This window comes from Lissotriton helveticus, chromosome 11 (genome assembly GCF_964261635.1).
Source record: "Lissotriton helveticus chromosome 11, aLisHel1.1, whole genome shotgun sequence".
NCBI classification, from domain to species: domain Eukaryota; kingdom Metazoa; phylum Chordata; class Amphibia; order Caudata; family Salamandridae; genus Lissotriton; species Lissotriton helveticus.
In genome coordinates this window covers 1,101,098,214-1,101,110,789 of record NC_136072.1, presented here as the reverse complement: position 1 = coordinate 1,101,110,789, position 12,576 = coordinate 1,101,098,214, and the positions used below count along the sequence as shown (strand labels likewise).

The following is a 12,576-nucleotide window of genomic DNA, read 5'->3' as shown; positions in this document are numbered from 1 at the left end:
TGTGTGTGTGTGTGGCTCTGTGTGTGTATGTGTGGCTCTGTGTATGTGGCTGTGTGTGGGTGTGTGTGTGTGTGTGGCTCTGTGTGTGTGTGTGTGTGTGGGTGTGTGTCTCTGTGTGTGTGTGGCTCTGTGTATGTGGCTCTGTGTGTGTGTGTGTGTGTGTGTGTGTGTGTCTCTGTGTGTCTCTGTGTGTGTGTGTGTGTCTCTGTGTGTGTGTGTGTGTGTCTCTGTGTGTGTGTGTGTGGCTCAGTGTGTGTGTGTGTGTGTGTGGCTCAGTGTGTGTGTGTGGCTCTGTGTGTGTGTGTGTGTGGCTCTGTGTGTGTGTGTGCGTGTGTATGTGGGGCTCTGTGTGTGTGGGGCTGTGTGTGTGTGGGGCTGTGTGTGTGTGGGGGGCTCTGTGTGTGTGTGTGTGGGGCTGTGTGTGGGGGGGGGCTCTGTGTGTGTGGGGGGCTCTGTGTGTGTGGGGGGCTCTGTGTGTGTGGGGGGCTCTGTGTGTGTGGGGGGCTCTGTGTGTGTGGGGGGCTCTGTGTGTGTGGGGGGCTCTGTGTGTGTGGGGGGCTCTGTGTGTGTGGGGGGCTCTGTGTGTGTGTTGGGCTCTGTGTGTGTGTTGGGCTCTGTGTGTGTGTTGGGCTCTGTGTGTGTGTTGGGCTCTGTGTGTGTGGGGCTCTGTGTGTGTGGGGCTCTGTGTGTGTGGGGCTCTGTGTGTGTGTGGCTCAGTGTGTGTGTGTGTGGCTCTGTGTGTGTGTGCGTGTGTATGTGTGGATCTGTGTGTGTGTGGCTCTGTGTGTGTGTGTGTGGCTGTGTGTGTGGCTCTGTCTGTGTGTGGCTCTGTCTGTGTGTGTGTGGCTCTGTCTGTGTGTGTGTGGCTCTGTCTGTGTGTGTGTGGCTCTGTCTGTGTGTGTGTGGCTCTGTCTGTGTGTGTGTGTGGCTCTGTCTGTGTGTGTGTGTGTGGGGGGGCTCTGTGTGGGGGGGCTCTGTACGTGTGGGGGGCTCTGTACGTGTGGGGGGCTCTGTACGTGTGGGGGGCTCTGTACGTGTGGGGGGCTCTTTACGTGTGTGGGGGGCTCTGTACGTGTGTGGGGGGCTCTGTACGTGTGTGTGGGGCTCTGTACGTGTGTGTGGGGCTCTGTGTGTGTGTGGGGGGCTCTGTGTGTGTGGGGCTCTGTGTGTGTGTGTGGCTCTGTGTGTGGGGCTGTGTGTGTGTGTGGGGCTGTGTGTGTGTGTGGGGCTGTGTGTGTGTGTGGGGCTCTGTGTGGTGTGGCTGTGTGTGTGGCTCTGTGTGGCTCTGTGTGGCTGTGTGTGGCTGTGTGTGGCTGTGTGGCTGTGTGGCTCTGTCTGTGTGTGGCTCTGTCTGTGTGTGGCTCTGTCTGTGTGTGGCTCTGTCTGTGTGTGGCTCTGTCTGTGTGTGGCTCTGTCTGTGTGTGGCTCTGTCTGTGTGTGGCTCTGTCTGTGTGGCTCTGTCTGTGTGTGGCTCTGTGTGTGGCTCTGTCTGTGTGTGGCTCTGTCTGTGTGTGGCTCTGTCTGTGTGTGTGTGGCTCTGTCTGTGTGTGTGTGGCTCTGTCTGTGTGTGTGTGTGGGGGGGGGGGCTCTGTGTGGGGGGGGCTCTGTGTGGGGGGGGCTCTGTACGTGTGGGGGGCTCTGTACGTGTGGGGGGCTCTGTGTGTGTGTGCGTTGATCTGTGTGTGTGTGTGGGGCTGTGTGTGGCTCTGTGTGTGTGGGGCTGTGTGTGGCTCTGTGTGTGTGTGTGGGGCTGTGTGTGTGGCTGTGTGTGGGGCTCTGTGTGTGTGGGGCTCTGTGTGTGTGTGTGTGTCTGTCTGTGTGTGGGGCTCTGTGTGTGTGGCTGTGTGTGGGGCTCTGTGTGTGGCGGGGGTGGGGTGTGTGTATATATATATATATATATATATATATATATATATATATATATATATATATATATATATATATATATATATATCATGCTATTGGCTTTCAATGCAGCATTCTGCCACCTACAGACAGCTTACATTGCATTTAAAGCTCAAAAGTAAACTGGTACGGAACACACTAAATTCTTTATCACACAAGTGTATTCTATATAGATAGCAATAGTTTTTTGTGCTTTGTTTTTAGTGCACAGGCTTTTAAACTTCCAGATTAAAAAAATGTATATCCATTGCTGCCCTTGGCAATTGATTTAATAATGCATTGTTACTTAGGCTACCAGTAAAAATGTTCACGCTGAATTATTATAGGGCATGCACCTGTGCATTTACAATTCCAGACTTTTAGTTTTGTCAACGTGACGGTCTACTCGAGAGTCATAGATGACTACTCTATGCCGCCTGATGGTGAAGTCTGAGCACGAGCCTGAACGTTCTGGATGGCTCCTTAAGAAAGGGACAACCTTGTGCAGTGGATCAGCTTGGTAGGAGTTCTAGAGCGAGAAGGGGTCAAAGGGAGCATAAGAGAAGACGAGAATTAAGAAACATACCTACTCTTCTTCCTCATTTACAAAAAGAGCTGAGCAATAGTCACTCGCTTATATAGTGACAAGCATTTACAGTGCAATGGTCTCGTCTTTGTTAAAGTTAGAGCTATTGGCATTGCTCATGACATTATTTTTGTTTTTAAAACATATAAATAAATGGCATTGTCATTTACAATGCCAATAGCTTAATCTCTCGCAAATGCGAGACCTATTGCATTTGCACCCACACACACACACAGAGCCACACACACAGCCACACACAGAGCCACACGCACCCACCCACACACACACACAGAGCCACACACACACACAGAGCCACACACACAGAGCCACACACACACAGAGCCGCACACACAGACAGAGCCACACACACACAGACAGAGCCACACACACACACAGACAGCCACACACACACAGACAGAGCCACACACACACACACACAGAGCCACACACACAGAGCCACACACACACAGACAATGAGAGACCTATTGCATTGCAAATGCTTGTTATTTATATTTCAAAGAATTGAAGTACAGTAGGTCTTAAAGACATTTACACCCTTAAATTAGACCTAAAAACAACACCACACTAACAAAGCTGACAAAGCCAATCAGTCTGGTCAGTGAAGAGCAATGAATCCCCTTAGGCTGGGGTTCAACGGAGGTGAGGGGGTTCCCGGAGATGGAAGAGACAGGCGGAGGGGGGCTGACGGAAGACAGATCCCGTGGAGCAGCTGCCCTCTGACAAGCGGGGCAGCTGCGAGCACCGACGATGTGCCCCGAAGCGGGCACCAAACATGTGCGGGCGGGCCCCACTGGCTCGCACACTAAATGCAGGCTCCCTCTTAACCCCACTCCTCCGGGCCTTCGATGCACCAACTCCCTCTCCTCTCCTCCGCTCTGCTTTGGGGCCGCTCCTGGCCCCCGTAATGCTGAGGGGAGCTCCCCTTCACCAGGGCTCCTCAGGGTCATGACATTGTGGCAGGGGGGAGGGCACCAGCAGTGTGCCTTTGTCAGCCCCGCCTTCCTGTCTTCTCTGGTGGGCCGCCGGTTATTCTGGCAGACTCGGAGGCAGCAGGACACATGCGTAGCTCTCCCTTCACCATGGGAGCCCCGCGGATAAATTGAAGCAGCTCTCCTCCGGCCAGTGTTATTAGCCAATAAAGTGTAGGACGAGGGTACATTGACCAAACTGCACTGCTTCCTCCCGCCCGGGGGAAGCAAAAATGGAGCCCGCGAGGCTCGTCTCTTGTCTCGGCCGGCCCCGCCCACCGTCAGTTGCACATCTAAGTAATTTCTTTATTGCAGGCGACTAAAGACGTCACTAGTCATGTGTAATGTTAGAGGTAGGCTTTCATAAAGGTATTGGAGGCTCCCCTTTTTTAGGTCTCGCCGAGGCTGCGCACACACATAGCCCTAGGAGAGGACCTTTAGGAATTGGTCTTCACTTCACTTTTCAAGCAATCCGCGCTGCTCGCTCCCGCAAGGTGGATGCCGCCACAAGCACGAGTGCTCGAAAAGTGTAGACTGCTTGTTATTTATGAATGCCCTCAAGTGGCCATCAGCGGTACGAGAGAAGTAACTCTCTTCCCCAGCCCACTAGCTCTGTCATACCCATATTCAGCATCGCTCTCTTCCCCAGCCCAGCTGCTCGTTTCATTTAACGAACTCCCCGCACTGCCAGCAGTTTCTTATGAACTGCGACTACCATGATTTATCTACTGTCGCTTCTCCCTTTTTGTAGTAAAAAAGGAGAATTAAAAAAATCTCTCTGAAAGAAATCTGCTGTCTGTAAAGCCGCTGCCCACTGTGACAGCGAGAGGTAGAGCCGGTGGTATTTTTAGCCCGGCACACAAAGCCCGTCTTGTGTGCGTATCTCTCTCAGGGCCTCACCACCGAATTATCTCACTCCGCAGCCGCCACTTCCATAGACTCCCTCTGACCCAGCCAGATAAACCTGTGGCAGGTTATGAATTTGTGATCAGACTACCGACTAACACCCAGCGCCTTGGCTGAGCGTACACATGAAAGGCAGCCTAAACAGGACGAGGCGCACACAGAGTGATGGGCCGCAACCCACACCCCTCTCCCGGCTCCCGTTTTCACTTCAGCACAAACCACAGCATTGAGAGACAAAAGGCGCTATTGCGCTGTAGCGCCCTCGGCAGACCCCTTCACTAATAGACATCCTTCACTAATAGACATCCTACAGATTGGCATCCAGTCCATGTGTGCCACGTTTTTATGGCGTGGTATAACAATATTTGTAGACAGTTTATGTACCATACCAATCATATATTCTTGTTTACATTACAACTACATAAGGGTTTATGTACTAGTACTTAAGTACACCTGCCTGCTAGAAAACACCAGTATTGTTCTATTAAAATTATAGGTAGTGGTTAACTTTTTTAATATACAATTTTATTTCAAGCTTAAGCAACTCTATTTATAGGCCAGCAGGTTATATATTACTTCTGCTTATCTTTGTTATATACTTGCAATTAAAAAATTAAACATCACATCAGCTTGCAAGATTCAGACTGATTGGCTTTGCAACCAGTATTACAATTTTAGCAGTTCATTTATTTTGCATGAGAAAGAAGACTTTTCAGTAAACCTTTTATTGAAAACGCACCTCTGATGAAACGAAGCATGCACGAATGACTGAGTAAAATATCTATCTATTGTTTCCACGACTCTGAAGATTAGTTTTATTCTTGGGGAAACAAAGCTGTCACGTTTATGCGGTTGTCAGAAACTAATCCCTTCTTTTTTATTCGAGAAAGTTTCTAGTGACCTCTGAGCTAGCTGGCACTCACAATTAAGTCTAATATACTTGATAGAGACCTGGTCGACCTAAGTCCTACGCCAAATCTATAGGATATATTATTCCAATGCGCAGAGCCTATTGGAAATATAGGAACTACACTACACCACGACGTGCTTTCCTACAAGGCAGCGCTTTTATTTTTTAATTAGTAATGGCGGTCCATTTTAACTATAGCAGCCGCATTTCTTTATTTATTTACTTGGCTGTGTGGTCCGATTTAAGTATAGCGGCCACGCTTCCTTATTTATTTGACAGCATGGTCCACTTCTACAGCCGCACTTCACTTTAATAGTGGCCACACCCCTTTCTTTAGACGCTGCCCCCCATATTCAGGTTATAGTGAGCCGCATCTCGACAAAGGGGCGTTGCCACCGTTAAAGTGAAAGCACTGCATGGGGTTCTTTTAAAAAAAAACATGTTTTTTTGTTTTGTTATTAAAGCACCCCATGCCGTGCTTTCACTTTAATGGTGGCTTTGCCCCTTTCTTTAGACATAGCTGAATACGGTGAGCAGTGTCTAAAGAAAGGGGCGCAGCCACCAAGTGGTCTTGCATTTGCGAGACTGTGAGCTATTGGCATTAGAAATGACCATGCCTTTTATATATGTGTTGGTTGGCAAAACACATAAATAAAAGGCCTTGTAATTTACAATGCCAATAGCTTAAACTCTTGCCAATGAGAGACCTATTGCATTGCAAATGCTTGTTATTTATATTTCAAAGAATTGAAGTACAGTAGGTCTTAAAGACATTTACACCCTTAAATTAGACCTAAAAACAACACCACACTATAAAATAAGCATTGACAAAGCCAATCAGTCTGAATCTTGCAAGCTGGTGTGATGTTTAATTTTTTTATTGCATTCATATACAACAAAGTTAACAGAAGAAATATATAACCTGCTGGGCTATAAATAGAGTTGCTTAAGCTTTAAATAAAAATGTATATTAAAAAAGTTAACCACTACCTATAATTTTAATAGAACAATACTGCTGTTTTCTAGCAGGCAGGTGTACTTAAGTACTAGTACAGATAAACCCTTATGTAGTTGTAATGTAAACAAGAATATATGATTGGTATGGTACATAAACTGTCTACAAATATTGTAATACCACGCCATAAAAACGTGGCACACATGGACTGGATGCCAATCTGTAGGATGTCTATTAGTGAAGGGGTCTGGCGAGGGCGCTATAGCGCAATAGCGCCTTTTGTCTCTCAATGCTGTGGTTTGTGCTGAAGTGAATACGGGAGAGGGTGTGGGTTGCGGCCCATCACTCCGTGTGCGCCTCGTCCTGTTTAGGCTGCCTTTCATGTGTACGCTCAGCCAAGGTGCTGGGTGTTAGTCGGTAGTCTGATCACAAATTCATAACCTGCCACAGATTTATCCGGCTGGGTCAGAGGGAGTTATGGAAGTGGCGGCTGTGGAGTGAGATAATTCGGTGGTGAGGCCCTGAGAGAGATGCGCACACAAGCCGGGCTTTGTGCGCCGGGCTAAAAATACCACCGGCTCTGCCTCTCGCTGTCACAGTGGGCAGCGGCTTCACAGGCCCCAGATTTCTTTCAGAGGAGTTTTTTTAATTCTCCTTTTTTACTACAAAAAGGGAGAAGCGACAGTAGATAAATCAAGGTAGTCGCAGTTCATAAGAAACTGCTGGCAGTGCGGGGAGTTCGTTAAATAAAACAAGAGAGCAGCTGGGCTGGGGAAGAGAGCGATGCTGAATATGGGTATGACAGAGCTAGTGGGCTGGGGAAGAGTTACTTCTCTCGTACCGCTGATGGCCACTTGAGGGCATTCATAAATAACAAGCAGTCTACACTTTTCAAGCACTCGTGCTTGTGGCGGCATCCACCTTGCGGGAGCGAGCAGCGGGGCGTGCTTGTAAAGTGAAGTGAAGACCAATTCCTAAAGGTCCTCTCCTAGGGCAATGTGTGCGCGCAGCCTAGGCGAGACCTAAAAAAGGGGAGCCTCCAATACCTTGATGAAAGCCTACCTCTAACATTATTACACATGACTAGTTATGTTATGTTATTATATTTTATTGAGCGCGAACAGCTGCCCCAGCAACGAGGCGTCCCGGCGCTGAACCATAACAGTAACCTGAGGGGAGGGGGAGGAAGAGGAAGGACTAGTGAAGATTATGATGGGGAGAATAGAAGAGTTTTAATCGCTTTGCGAAAGGCCAGCAGGTTGGTCATGGAGCGAATGTGGGGAGGCAAGGAATTCCAGAGCTTTGCCCCCAAAACTCTGAAAGAACGGCCACCTATTCTGCTTAGTCTTATGCGGGGGGTTACAACCAAATGTTGACCCGAGGAGCGTAGGGCACGCTGGGGGATGTAAGGCTCTAGGAGTGGACGTAAAAGTCCGGGACAGTCAGTTTTAAGAATTTTAAAAACAGTAGTGAGAGCCTTAAATTGAACTCGGGCTTCCATACGCAGCCAGTGTAGTTTCTGGATAGTATTTCTTGTGACGTCTTTAGTCGCCTGCAATAAAGAAATTACTTAGATGTGCAACCGTAATAAGTCATTACAATTAATTTCTGAGGTCACAATGCCTGCAGCCAGCAGTCAGGGTAAAATGCAGAAGAAGGACCATCATTACAGCTGCAATTTAAACAAAGAAATCTGGAATTGGCATTTTTTTGTTTTTTAATGAACACTAATCAGCAGGAAGCACATTTTTTTCCATGCTATAGTTCATTACAGGAAAAACAGAATCTCTACTGGTTTTATTCCAACCTTAGCCTCAGCATTTTTAACGACTCACATTAAAGTGATTGTAATATCCTTTCTGCAAAAAGTACCACTTTTTTGTGTTTGATTTCACAATACAAATTCTGCTTTTAACCTTCTTGTCTGCGATGACCATTAAAGCTCAAGATACCAAGGATTAAAGAAGTTTGTGTGACGAGTGATGGTTTGATATTGAAGTTTAAGGAATAAAATACCCTCTTGACAAACATTGTTAGAAAGGCGGTCCCTGGGGAGGTAGAAGATGTCTGACTGACCACCCCGAGACCTACCTCTCCGTATGGAGTTGGCCGAGCGCCGTCGAGAGGCCTCCTGGGTGAGGTTCCTCTCCTAGAATCGTATCAGCAGAGCAATCACACCACTACAAAGGGACACCACACAGGAGAGTAACTTCTTAGGATCTTTATCAGCAATAACAAATGGTTCTCTCGGTAATATGTACAAACGGATCGAGGGATCCTTAAAGTCTCTGTAACTGAGGGTAAGGGGTAGCGGGACAGTCTTAGGACCAGCAAGGTCGGGCCGCGGCAGCACCAGCAGGCTTCAAAGATGGTTTCAGCGAGATCGGAGCCTGCTGGCGCTGCCGCGGTCCAAAGAGGGTTTCAGCGAGGTTGGGCCGCGGCAGCGCCAGCAGGCTCCGAAGATGGTTTCAGCGAGGTTGGGCCGCTGCAGCGCCAACAGGCTCCGAAGAGGGTTTCAGGGTTCACGGCAGCGAGTTCTTCTCGGGGTCAGCTGTGACAGCGTCAGCAGAGCTCTCGACTCCAGGATACAACTACTGACCCATTCCAGAGCTGTCCCAGATATAGGTCTGGAGCCCTTTGATGTCCGGACCCTCGCGCCTGGGGGCCAGAGGGGCTGGGATGAGAGTGTCCAGACACCCAGCAGGGGGGTGGAGCCAGCGCCCAGGGAGTCCGGAGGGCGATCGAAACCAGGCGTCCGGGGACGGTTGGAGGGCCATCGAAACTCCCCTCCTCCTTGATCTGTCAAGTGGCCGCTTTACCACCTGGTCGGATCTTGGTGCCACGATGTCGGGGCTTCGCTGGGGTTGCGGGCGGGCACGGGCCGAGGCCACGTGGTCAGGACGTGGAGGGTCCAAGATGGAGTCGGGGCCTGCGATGGTGGCCCGGGTAGGGTCTGGGCCAGTAGAGTGAAGCGAACAGGGGTCGCCGTGTTCCAGAGGGGGAGAGCCGGGGGTTGCCAGGAGTGGCGGCTCTCGTGAAGGGTAGCTTCGTCGGGGAGGACAGGGGTCATGGCTGTCCCGGGCCCGCCATGCGGGGAGGAGCGGGACTACGCCACGAGGCCGGGTCCAACAAACATTATGATAATGCAAGTCATCTCATAGTTCCATGACATTATAAAGGAACTCTGCCTTCGGACTCGTTCCTTTATGGCAATGGAAATCCTCAGTGACTTGCTATATTCTTATAATGTAAGGAAAGTGCGCTTGATGCAATTATTTTTGTGGAGGAAATATTCATTCATAATCAAAATTCAGGTATCACTATCATTCGTAATCCTCGAGCAAACTTTTTCAAACGTCCTTCACCTGCCCCGGAACGGACTTCACACCCTTTTTAACCTGACATAGGTTAACTTCAACCTCGAGGGAGGGATGTTTTCAAGCATGTGTTGCCCCTGATGGCCTCTGCGGTCAGTTAGTCATCCTCTGTTCCTGGTCCTTGCTTTCTCCCATTAGGATCTCAAAAGTGTCCTTCGGTTGTTTGTCGCCTCAAACACTCGCTGACCTACCTGTCCATCAACACAGCGAACAGAGCCAGAACAAGTTAGTGACTTGTTGGAATCGAATTAAGGATCCAACTGTGCTCTTCGGCACTCCGAGGAAGCAAATATTAGGCAATAGAAAGGTACAGATAATACAGATGTGACTTCCTTAAGTAAGAGTGGTAAGTTAACCACAAGATTAGGAGCCACAACGCGCTCCTAAACAAAATCTGGTCCTGACGAAAGCCTCTAGACTACACCAGGAGGCTGAAACATGTTGATCAATGACAGTGCAGTAGACTAGTAACTGGGTCTACATACGCACCCCCTTATTTTTCATTTCCCACATCACAACTTCTACAATTAATATCTGTGAAAACGTGATGTAGAGAATTCTAATTTCACCACACTTGAGCACATTCACACCCTTGTTGTTTTTAATTCTGGACGCTACTGACAAACCAGTTGGTCTTCCTCCAGGTGGAGGTAAGCATATATACTAACGAAACCCCAATGATGATGCTGTAACTACACTCAGGCGGCGAATCAAGATATACCGCCACCTGCCTGTGTACGTATAAGGAGGGTTTTTTATGACGGAACCAACACAAACAAGACCCTGGTTACACAAGACAAGAGGTCCATTCTCCTCTCACTTAGATTTTTAGTGCATCAACACATTCTGACAACGAAATAGCTCCTGTAACCCTTGTCCGGTGAAAATCATCCCCGAGAAATGTCCATCATCAGTTCTGTTCACTCTTAGCAGCAATGTACCCTGGTGTCCTTCAGCTTCTGTGAACCACAAGTGCTATGGTATCCCCGGGGTTCTTGCATTGCTTCAGCATTCTCCTTTGAGTATTCCTGCAAAGTGTGTCAGTGTGTGTAACTCTTGTCGCAAACACCTAACGGTCAAGAGTGGAACTCCCGGCAAGGCAACCCCTACCTTCCATCCAACCGAGACTAAAAGGCATTAATTTCAGACCCTCAAGTTTCTCAGGTCCACGTGTTAGTAGCTCATCCAGTTCAACTTTATGCTTCACATTGTAGGACTTGTAGTCTTGGTAGCCATTCATAAGATCATCACAAGTCCAACAAAGCAAAAAAAAAAGCTTGGACTAGATGACCCATGGACCTGGGAAACTTGAGAAGTCTTAAATGCACTAATTGGAATAACTGCCATTTATAGCGGGTAGAAACGGCATAAGAGCTGTGTGAAATACCATACGAACACGATTTTTACTAATATTATTACCCATTTTATCCTATACATTAAAAAAAAAATTGAACGACAGAGAGGACTGTCTTACTTAAGTGCATGACACCAATCGGCTACCCCCGCCTTGCGATGCAGGAACGTCGAACGCCAGAAATAGTCTGGCACATCTAGCACACAGATAAAAGTTGCAGCACTACACAATGTGGACCTGCTCTCCCACTCCCCACTTACCCGTCAAGCGCCGGTTATGATTTTCAATCCGCCGCGCTGACGCAAGCACCCGGCGACTGTGAGAACCAAAGCGATCGCTCAACACAGGGACGCACACCAATGACGTCATGCCGCGAGCGCCCGCTGTGTGAGCTGTCATGGAAACCAAAAAAAGACTGCGGCACTTGTCTGGAGATGGCATCCTTTTCGGATTGTGCGCTTTCTCTTTCATTCCGAACGGCTGGTCAAGATTCACCTAGAAATACTAAACTGCACCGGCCCCGTGTAAAACGGAGCAGCAAGGATTAACCAAATGGTTTCTACAACTGGAGCGTTGACTTTCCGACTCAAATATGCTCTGTCCAACTGAACTTTAAAGCTGAGGAATTCAGAATAATTCAGTTAACCGGGCTTCAACCTGTAAGACTGTGCCTTACGCACGCATAGTTGGAGACCAGCATTTCTTTAATTTGAAAGAGTGCAGTTCCGCCTTTTACCATTAGTGCAATAATGTTAATGGGAGAGTATTTGCATTTCTCTGCAGCCAAGAGCTTCTTGGGCATAGCTGCCAAGGTTTCAGATTGCTATGTGTGACGTTTTCATAATTTCAGTGTAATTATGAGTGACATTACAACGACTATGAGTGACACTTTTCTCGCCAGCAAAATCAACAAATAAAAGACGAGAGAAACATAAATATCAGAAATTTGAGCAACGAGAAACTCTAAGATCTTAAAACTGCTGCAAATGCCTGAGGTGGCCAAGTCACAATTACAACGAAATTATTAAAATATCATACATAGCAATCTGAAACCTTGGCAGTCATGCAGGGCGAGCATCACTTTGCATGACGTAGCATTGAAGACCGTGCCCATACTTCTGTTCTTGACACCCAGCCTTCTTTACTTACATATTTCATAAAAGTGATAGTAAGCATGTTTTTTTGATTCTATTGCTATTTTATTGCTTCTCTTGTACAATGCTGATCATATAATAAACTTGTGAATTTTGAATGGCATAATGTATTGACTAATAAGAATAACAAGCATTTGCAATGCAATAGGTCTCGTATTAGGAAAGTTAGAGCTATTTGTATTGTAAATGACACATTTTTTATTTAGGTTTTGTTTTTGAAAATTGCGAAATTAATAGCTTTGTCATGTACAATGCCAATAGTTATAATTCTCGCAAATGTGACACCTATAGCATTTGTAATGCAATATGTGTTGTATTTACGTGACTTACATGTATTGATATTACAAATAACAATGGCTTTTAATTTTTTTAATCATTAATACTTAACTAAAAGTTATTGTAATTTATAATGGCAATAGCTTTTGTAAATAACTTTTGTGAAGATTATGTTCATTGTATTT

At 47.4% G+C, this 12,576-nt stretch overlaps 1 protein-coding gene across 4 annotated transcripts in view; it reads right to left on the bottom strand.

The window, feature by feature from the left end:
* SMPD4 (sphingomyelin phosphodiesterase 4) overlaps positions 1 to 11,317 on the bottom strand; it is a 641,449-nt gene extending 630,132 nt beyond the window's left edge. For 2 of the 4 annotated variants that reach the window (XM_078667774.1, XM_078667777.1), the window contains exon 1: positions 11,222 to 11,317. The gene's annotated coding sequence lies outside the window, so the exon portion shown is untranslated. The other 2 variants (XM_078667775.1, XM_078667776.1) reach the window with 2 other exon arrangements.
* Between the last annotated feature and the right edge of the window lie 1,259 nt (positions 11,318 to 12,576).